The sequence below is a fragment of the Macaca thibetana genome, chromosome 9 (genome assembly GCF_024542745.1).
Source record: "Macaca thibetana thibetana isolate TM-01 chromosome 9, ASM2454274v1, whole genome shotgun sequence".
NCBI lineage: Eukaryota > Metazoa > Chordata > Mammalia > Primates > Cercopithecidae > Macaca > Macaca thibetana.
This window is the reverse complement of record NC_065586.1, coordinates 42,633,968-42,642,133: the sequence shown is the minus strand read 5'-3', so window position 1 is coordinate 42,642,133 and position 8,166 is coordinate 42,633,968.

Here is an 8,166-nt window from a genome sequence, read left to right as displayed (position 1 = left end):
TTATAACATGTTACTGTTATCTTTTAGTAAATCCAGCTTTATATTCACCCTTTTAACTAGCATCATTTCTGTTTCCAAGACCTGTTTGGTGTGAAAGTGCAGCTAAGTTTACAGTCAATCAAGATCAGAATAAAAAAATCTACCAAAAAAATTAACAAGATCCCCTTTTAATGCATAATCTTCCATCCATCAGGCTGTAAATTAAATACCTAACATAAAACAAAGCTGTATGTTTCATGGATATGTACCTATATAACTGCAGGGAACACGATTTGGAAGGATATACACTTAGAGAAGACCTGGGTCACATGTGGTAGTCAAAGGAGTCTTCAGCTTTCTTTTCGTATTTAAATTTTGATAGAAATATATATGTATTGTAATTTTAAATTTTTAACGGAAAAAAGTATTTTTCTGTTTTTTCCTTGGTCTGTCAACAGGTTGTATTTTTCCAATATCAGCTAAACATTTGCTTCCCAGAAAGCTTAGTTATCTTTTCAAAATTTATTCAGGTTAAAATAAAAGATTTAGACAATGAATTAAAAATCTAAGATGGTATTTGCCTACTTTATACAGAACAGTACACTGATGCTGCTAAAGCAATTAAAGTATCATTTTTCTTTTCTTTTTTTTTTTTTTTTTTTTGAGATGGAGTCTCAAAGCTCCAGTGCTGGTGGACCATGCCTGAAATGCGAAGAGCTCCCCAGGGGCAGCCCCCAGGGCCACACACCAGCCTCACACTCCTTCCACACTGCATCTTCCCCCAGGGCCACACACCAGCCTCACACTCCTTCCACACTGCATCTTCCCCCAGGCCCACAGTAACAACCCACATGGCTTTGCCAGCACGTGTGTGCACAGGCAGGTTTTGCTTATCTTGTCCTGCCAGCCTGCATGTATGTGTACACCCTGCCCTGCAACTGCTGCAGCAGGAGTGCAGTCTGCTCCACTCTCCTCTCTGACCACCAACAGTCAGAGCCTTGGCAGGCACAGAGCCAGCCAGCCCAACCCCGTCCCTGCCAGTGCCCACACATTTGCCAGCACTGCCCCAAGTGAAACTAGGCACAGAGAACAGTGGGCTCTCCCCTACCCTGAGCGCTCTCCACCACCCTGCTCTCATGTCAACACCACTACCGGTACAACCACATGCAGTCACCAGCAGGGGCCCCCACCCTACCAGCGGTGTTCCCTTTGCCACTGTGGTAAATGCTGGCACAGAGGCAGGCACACCAGCACCCACTAGCGCCCTACTGCAGCCGTGCTGCTGCTGCCACTGCTGCTGGCACATGCAAACGAGGATGGATTCCACTGTCTCTGTACTACTAAATGCTTCGGCTGACACCACTGATTAGAGTGTAGTGACCAGCCATCTGAGAGCATCTTGGCTCACCCAGTGCAGTGGATTCTTAAACTCGAGGAGACAGAACAAAGTTGGGGCTCGACACAAGTCCTCCAGAGTTAGAGCATGCAGTCCAGGAGCTGGGAGCTGAGTCCTGGCCCTCTCAAATCTTCCAGAAATGAAGCCAGTTGACTGAATCCACCTTATATCACAGTGAAACCCTCAAGGTCATCAAACAGGATAAAAGGAAAAAAACCCATCCAAAGGTCAGCAACTTCAAAGATTGAAGGAACATAACCCTGCAAAGATAAAAAAAAAAAAAAAAAAAAAAAAAAAAAAACAAAACAACCAGTGCAAGAACTCTAACAACTCAAAAAACCAGAGTGCCTTCTTTCCTCCAAACAGCTGCACCTCTTCTCCAGCAAGGGGTCTGAACCAGGCTGAGATGGCTGAAATGACAGCAATAGAATTCAGAATATGGATAGGAATGAAGATTATCAAGATGCAGGAGTATGTTGAAAGTCAATCTGAGGAAGCTAAGAATCATGATAACAATGCAGGAGCCAACAGACAAAATAGCCAGTACAGAAAAGAATGTAACCAACTTGATAGAGCTAAAAAACACACTACAAGAATTTGGTTAATAGCAGAATAGACCTAGTAGAAGAAAGTATCTCAGGGTTTGAAGACTGGCTTTCTGAAAGAAGACAGGCAGACAAGAATGAAGAAAATACAAAGGAAGGAATAAAACTTCTGAGGAATATGGGATTATGTAAAGAGACCAGATCTGTGACTCATTGGTGTCCCTGAAAGAGATGGAGAGAGTATAAGCAACTTGGGAAATATATTCCAGGATATCATTTATGAGAACTTCCCTGACCTAGCTAGAGAGAATGACATTCAAATTCAGAAAATGCAGAGAACCCTAGTAGGACACTTCACAAGAAGATCATCCCCAAGATACAAACTCATATTCTCCAAGCTCAAAATGAAAAATAAAAATGCTAAAGGCAGCTAGAGAGAAAGCTCAGGTCACTTACAAAAGGAACCCCATCAGGCTAGCAGTGGACCTTTCAGTAGAACCTCTACAAGCCAGGAGAGATTGGCGGCCTATCTTCAACATTCTTAATAAAAAGAAATTCCAACCGAAAATTTCATATCCGGCTAAATTAAGCTCCATAAGTGAAGGAAAAATAAGATCCTTTTCAGACAAGCAAATGCTGGGAGAATTTGTTATGACAAGACTTGCCTTATAAAAGCTCCTGAAGAAAGCACTAAATGTTAAAGGGAAAGACCATACCAGCCACTATAAAAACATACTGAAGTATGCAGACCAGTGATAGTATAAAGCAACTACACAAAGAAGACCGCATAATAACCAGCTAACATCATGATGACAAGATCAAATCCACACGTATCAATACTAACCTTGAATGTAAATGGGCTAAATGCCCCAATTAAAAGGCACACCATGGCAATCTGGATAAAGAATTAAGACTCATTGGTATGCTTTCTTCAAGAGACTCACGTCACATGCAGTGACACTCATAGGATCAAAATAAAGGGATGGGGAAAATGTAGCCAGCAAATGGAAATCAAACAAACAACAACAAAAAAAGCAGGGGCCACAATCCTAACTTCAGACAAAACAAACTTTACAAACCAACAAAGATCAAAAAAACACAAAGAAGGGCATTACATAACGTTGAAGTGTTCCATTGAAAAAGAAAACTTAACTATTCTAAATATTAATATATATGCATCTAAAACAGGAGCACCCAGATTCATAAAGCAAGTTCTTAGAGACCTTCAAAGAGACTTAGACTCCCACACAATAGTAGGGGGAGATTTTAACATCTCACTGACAGTATTAGATAGATCACTGGGGCAGAAAATTAACAATGATATTCAGGACTTGAACTCAGCACTGGATCAAATGGACTTGATAGACATCTACAGAACTCTCTTCCCTAAAATAACAGAATATATATTCTCATCACCACATGGCACATACTCAAAATTCAGTCACGGAATCATACACGAAACAGTCATCAGCAAATGCAAAAGAACTGAAATCATAACAACCAACCTCTCAGCCCATAGTGCGATCAAATTAGAAATCAAGACTAAGAAATTCACTCAAAATCATGATTACACGGAAATTGAATAGCCTGCTCTTAAATGACTTTTGGGTAAATAATGAACTGAAGGCCAAAATTAAGAAGTTCTTTGAAATTAATGAGAAAAAGGATACAATATACCAGAGTCTCTGGGACAGAACCATGGCAGAATTAAGATGGAAATTTACAGCACTAAATACCCACATCAAAAAGTTAGAAACATCTCAATTTAGCAACCTAACATCACAACCAAAATAACAAAAGAACCAAGAGAAAACCAGCTCCAAAGCCAGCAGAAGACAATAAATAACCACAATCAGAGCTAAACTGAAGGAGACTGAAACACGAAAGTATTTGGAATATCAATGAATCCAGGAATTGGTTTTTTGAAAAAACCGATAAAATAGAAAGACTCCAGCTAGACTAATAAGAGAGAAAATCCATATAAACACAATCAGAAACAATGGAGGAGATATTACCACTGACTCCAAAGAAATACAAATAACCATCAGATAATATTATGAATACCTCTATGCACACACAAGAAAATGTAGAAGAAATGTATAAATTCCTGGGCACATACACCCTCCCAAGACTGAGTCAGGAAAAAATTGAATCCCTGAACAGACCAATAATGAACGAGCTCTGAAATTGAATCAGTAACAAATAGCCTACCAAAAAAAAAAAAAAAAAAAAAAAAGCCCAAGTCCAGACAGATTCACAACTGAATTCTACCAGATGTACAAAGAAGAGCTGGTACCATTCCTGATGTACAAAGAAGAGCTGGTACCATTCCTGCTGAAACTATTCCAAAAAATTGAGGAGGAGGCACTCCTTCTCCTTCATAACTCATTCTGTGAGGCCAGCATCATCCTGATACCAAAACCTGGAGGCAGAGACATAACGAAAAAAAAGGAAACTTCAGGCAAATATCCTTGGTGAATATCGATGCAAAAATTCTCAACAAAACTCAGCAAACTGAATCCAGCAGCAGATCAAAAAGCTTATCCATCACGGTTAAGTAGGCTTTATCCCTGGGATGCAAGGTTGGTTCAACATACACAAATCAATAAATGTGATTTGTCACATAAAGAGAACTAAAGACAAAAACCACATGATTATCTCAATAGATGCAGAAAAGACTTTTGATAAAATTCAACATCCATTCACGTTAAAAATTCTCAGTCAACTAGGTATTTAAGGAACATACCTCAAAATAATTACAGCCATGTATGACAAACCCACAGCCAACATCATACTCAATGGGCAAAAGTTGGCAGGGTCATGCATACCCTCTCTCACCAATTCTATTCAACAAAATATTGGAAGCCTTGGCCAGAGAAATCAAGCAAGAGAAAGAAAGAAAGGACATAAAAATCGAACAAGAGGAAGTCAAACTATTCCTGTTGGTAGATCATCCTATATCTAGAAAACCCTGTAGTCTTGGCCCAAAAGCTCTTTAAGCTGATATGTTCAGTAGGCTCAGGATACAAAATCAATGTACAAAAATCACTAACATTCCTATACACCAACAACAGTGAAGCCAAGAGCCAAATCAGGAATGCACTCCCATTCACAATTGCCACAAAAGAATAAAATACCTGGGAATATTGTTAACCAGGGAAGTGAAAAATCTCTACAATGAGAGCTACAAAACATTGCTGTAATAAATCAGACATAACACAAAAAATGGAAAAAATTCCATGCTCAAGGATAGGAAGAATCAATATTGTTAAAATGGTCATACTGCCCAAAGTAATTATAACTTTGATGCTATTCCTATTAAACTACCAATGACATTCTTCACAGAATTAGAAAAAAAATTATCTTAAAATTCCATGGAACAACAAAAAGAACTTCAATAGACAAGTCAATCCTAAACAGAAACAACAAAGCTGGAGGTATTATGCTACTCTACTTCGTACTATACTACAGGACTCCAGTACCTAAAACAGTATGGTACTGGTACCTAAACAGACACCAATGGAACAGAGTAGAGAGCCCAGAAATAAGGCCACATACCTACAACTATCTGATCTTTGACAAAGCTGACAAAACAAGCAATGGAGAAAACTCATATTCAATAAATAGTGCTGGGATAACTGGCTAGTCATATGCAGGAGATTGAAGCTGGACCCTTTCTTTATGCCATGTACAAAAATTAACTCAAGATATATCAAAGACTTGGCCTGACACAGTGACTCATGCCTGTAATTCCAGCACTTTGGGAGGCCCAAGCAGGCAGATCACCTGAAGTCAGGAGTTCAAGACCAGCCTGGGAAACATGGTGAAACCCCAGTCTCTACCAAAAATACAAAAATTGGCTAGGCATGGTGGTGCACATCCATAGTCTCAGCTACTCGGGAGGCTGAGGCAGGAGAAACAGTTGAACCTAGGAGGCAGAGGTGGCAGATTGAGCCACTACTCTCCAGCGTGGGTGACAGAGTGAGACTCTGTCACAAAAAAAAAAAAAAAAAAAAAAAAAAAAAAAGGAGAAAGAAAAAAAGAAAAAGGGGTGGGTTAAAGATTTAAATGTAAAAACTCTGAAAGATGGCCGGGGACGTTGACTCATGCCTGTAATCCCAGCAATTAGGGAGGCCGAGGCAGGTGGATCACCTGAGGTCAGGAGTTCAAGACCAGCCTGGCCAACATGGTGAAACCCCGTCTCTACTAAAAATACAAAAAATTAGCCAGGCATGGTGGTGAGTGCCTGTAATCCCAGCTACTCAGGAGGCTGGGGCAGGAGAATCACTTGAACCGAGGAGGCAGAGGTTGCAGTGAGCCCAGGTTGTGCCACTGCACTTCAGCCTGGGTGACGGAACAAAACTCTGTCTTAAAAAAAAAAAAAACAAAAAACCCTGGAAGACAACCTAGGCAATACCACTCTGGACATAGGAACAAGCCAAGATTTTATGACAAAGACACCAAAAGCAATTGCAACAAAAGCAAAAATTGACAAATGAGATCTAATTAAACTAAGAATTTCTGCATGGTGAAAGAAACTATCAACAGAATAAGCAGACAACAACAGAACAGGAGAAAATTTTTGCAAACTATCCATCCAACAAAGGTCTAATATCTAGCATCTATAAAGAATGTACACAAATTTACAAGAAAAAAATAATCCCATTAAAATGTAAGCAAAGGACATGAACAGATACTTCTCAAAAGAAGACATATGTGATGGTTAATATTCAGTGTCAACTTCATTGGATGGAAGGATGCAAAGTATTTTTCCTGAGTGTGTCTGTGAGAATGTTGCCAAAGCAGATTAACATCTGAGACAGTGGACTGGGAGAGGCAGACCCACCCTCAATCTGGGTGGGCACCATCTAAATAGCTGCCAGCGTGGCAAGAATAAAACAAGCAGAAGAAGGTGGAAGGACTTGACTTGCTAAGTTTTCCAGCCTTCATGTTTCTCCTATACTAGATGCTTCCTGCCCTCGAACATCAGACTCCAAGTTCTTCAGCTTTTGGACTCTTGAACTTACACCAGTGTTATGCCAGGGTCTCTTGGGCCTTTGGCCACTGCAGACTGAAGGCTGAGCTGTGAGTTTCCCTACTTTTGAGGTTTTGTGACTCGGACTGATTCTCCACTGCCTTCCTTGTTCCTCAGCTTGCAGACAGCCTATCGTGGGACTTCACCTTGTGATCGTGTGAGTCAATTATCCTAAAGCCTCCCTTTCATATATACATATAGCCTATTAGTTCTGTCCCTCTAGAGTACCCTAATACAACATACATGTGGCCAACAAGCATATAAGAAAAGGGTCAACAACATTGATCATTAGAGAAATGCAAATCAAAACCACAATGAGATGCCATCTCACACCAGTCAGAATGGCTATTATGAAAAATAACAGATGAACAAGAAATAACAGTTGCTGATGAGGTTGTGGAGAAAAATGAACACTTATGCACTGGGTTTAGAATCAAATCTAAGACATGGAGAGATCTGTATAAAAACGACCTTCAGGTAGAGAACAGGTTTCACCACGTTGGCCAGGCTGGTCTCGAACTCCTGACCTCAGGTGATCCGCCCACCTCGGCCTCCTAAAGGGCTGGGATTACAGGCATGAGCCACTGTGCCCAGGCTGCAGCAGCTCAATTTTACAGTGTCCCTTTTCTCCTTCTGGAAACTATATGGAGCAACAACAAGACTGAAGAGGAGGAGGAGGAGAAGGAGGAAGAAAAAGCCTATCATCAACATACACATCAAACTCAACTTCAGAGAAATTAGGAAGCTGGGAAGCTACGTAAGAGTGAGAAAGCAGAGCTGGAGAAGTGAAGAATGAAGGAGCAGGTGCTGCCCGGGGAAGTCCAGGGGTGCAGAATCTGAGAGCATCCCTTCCCAAGAGAGGCAGGAACACTTGGGAAGGCAGGGCTGAGTCCCTGGAGGCTGTATCCAGGAAAGGAGGCTGGCAGTAGAAACTGCCTGAAGCTGAGTGGGTTCTGAGAGGCAGAGGGACAGTAGTATAGAGGTGAAGCTGATGCTTCTGTGCAGGAAGGGCAGGCTCCTGAGGAAGGGAGCCCCGAATGCTCTCCACTAGATTCCCAGGGAGCCCCACTCCCTCCACAGGGACCTCGCGCTGACATCTGGGAAATGCCATTCATATTGGAACCTCCAACACACTGCCGTGAATGTGAGGGTTTTGTGACTGATGGGGTAGGTTTCTCTCTTCCAGCTCAATAGTATAATTTCCATTTATT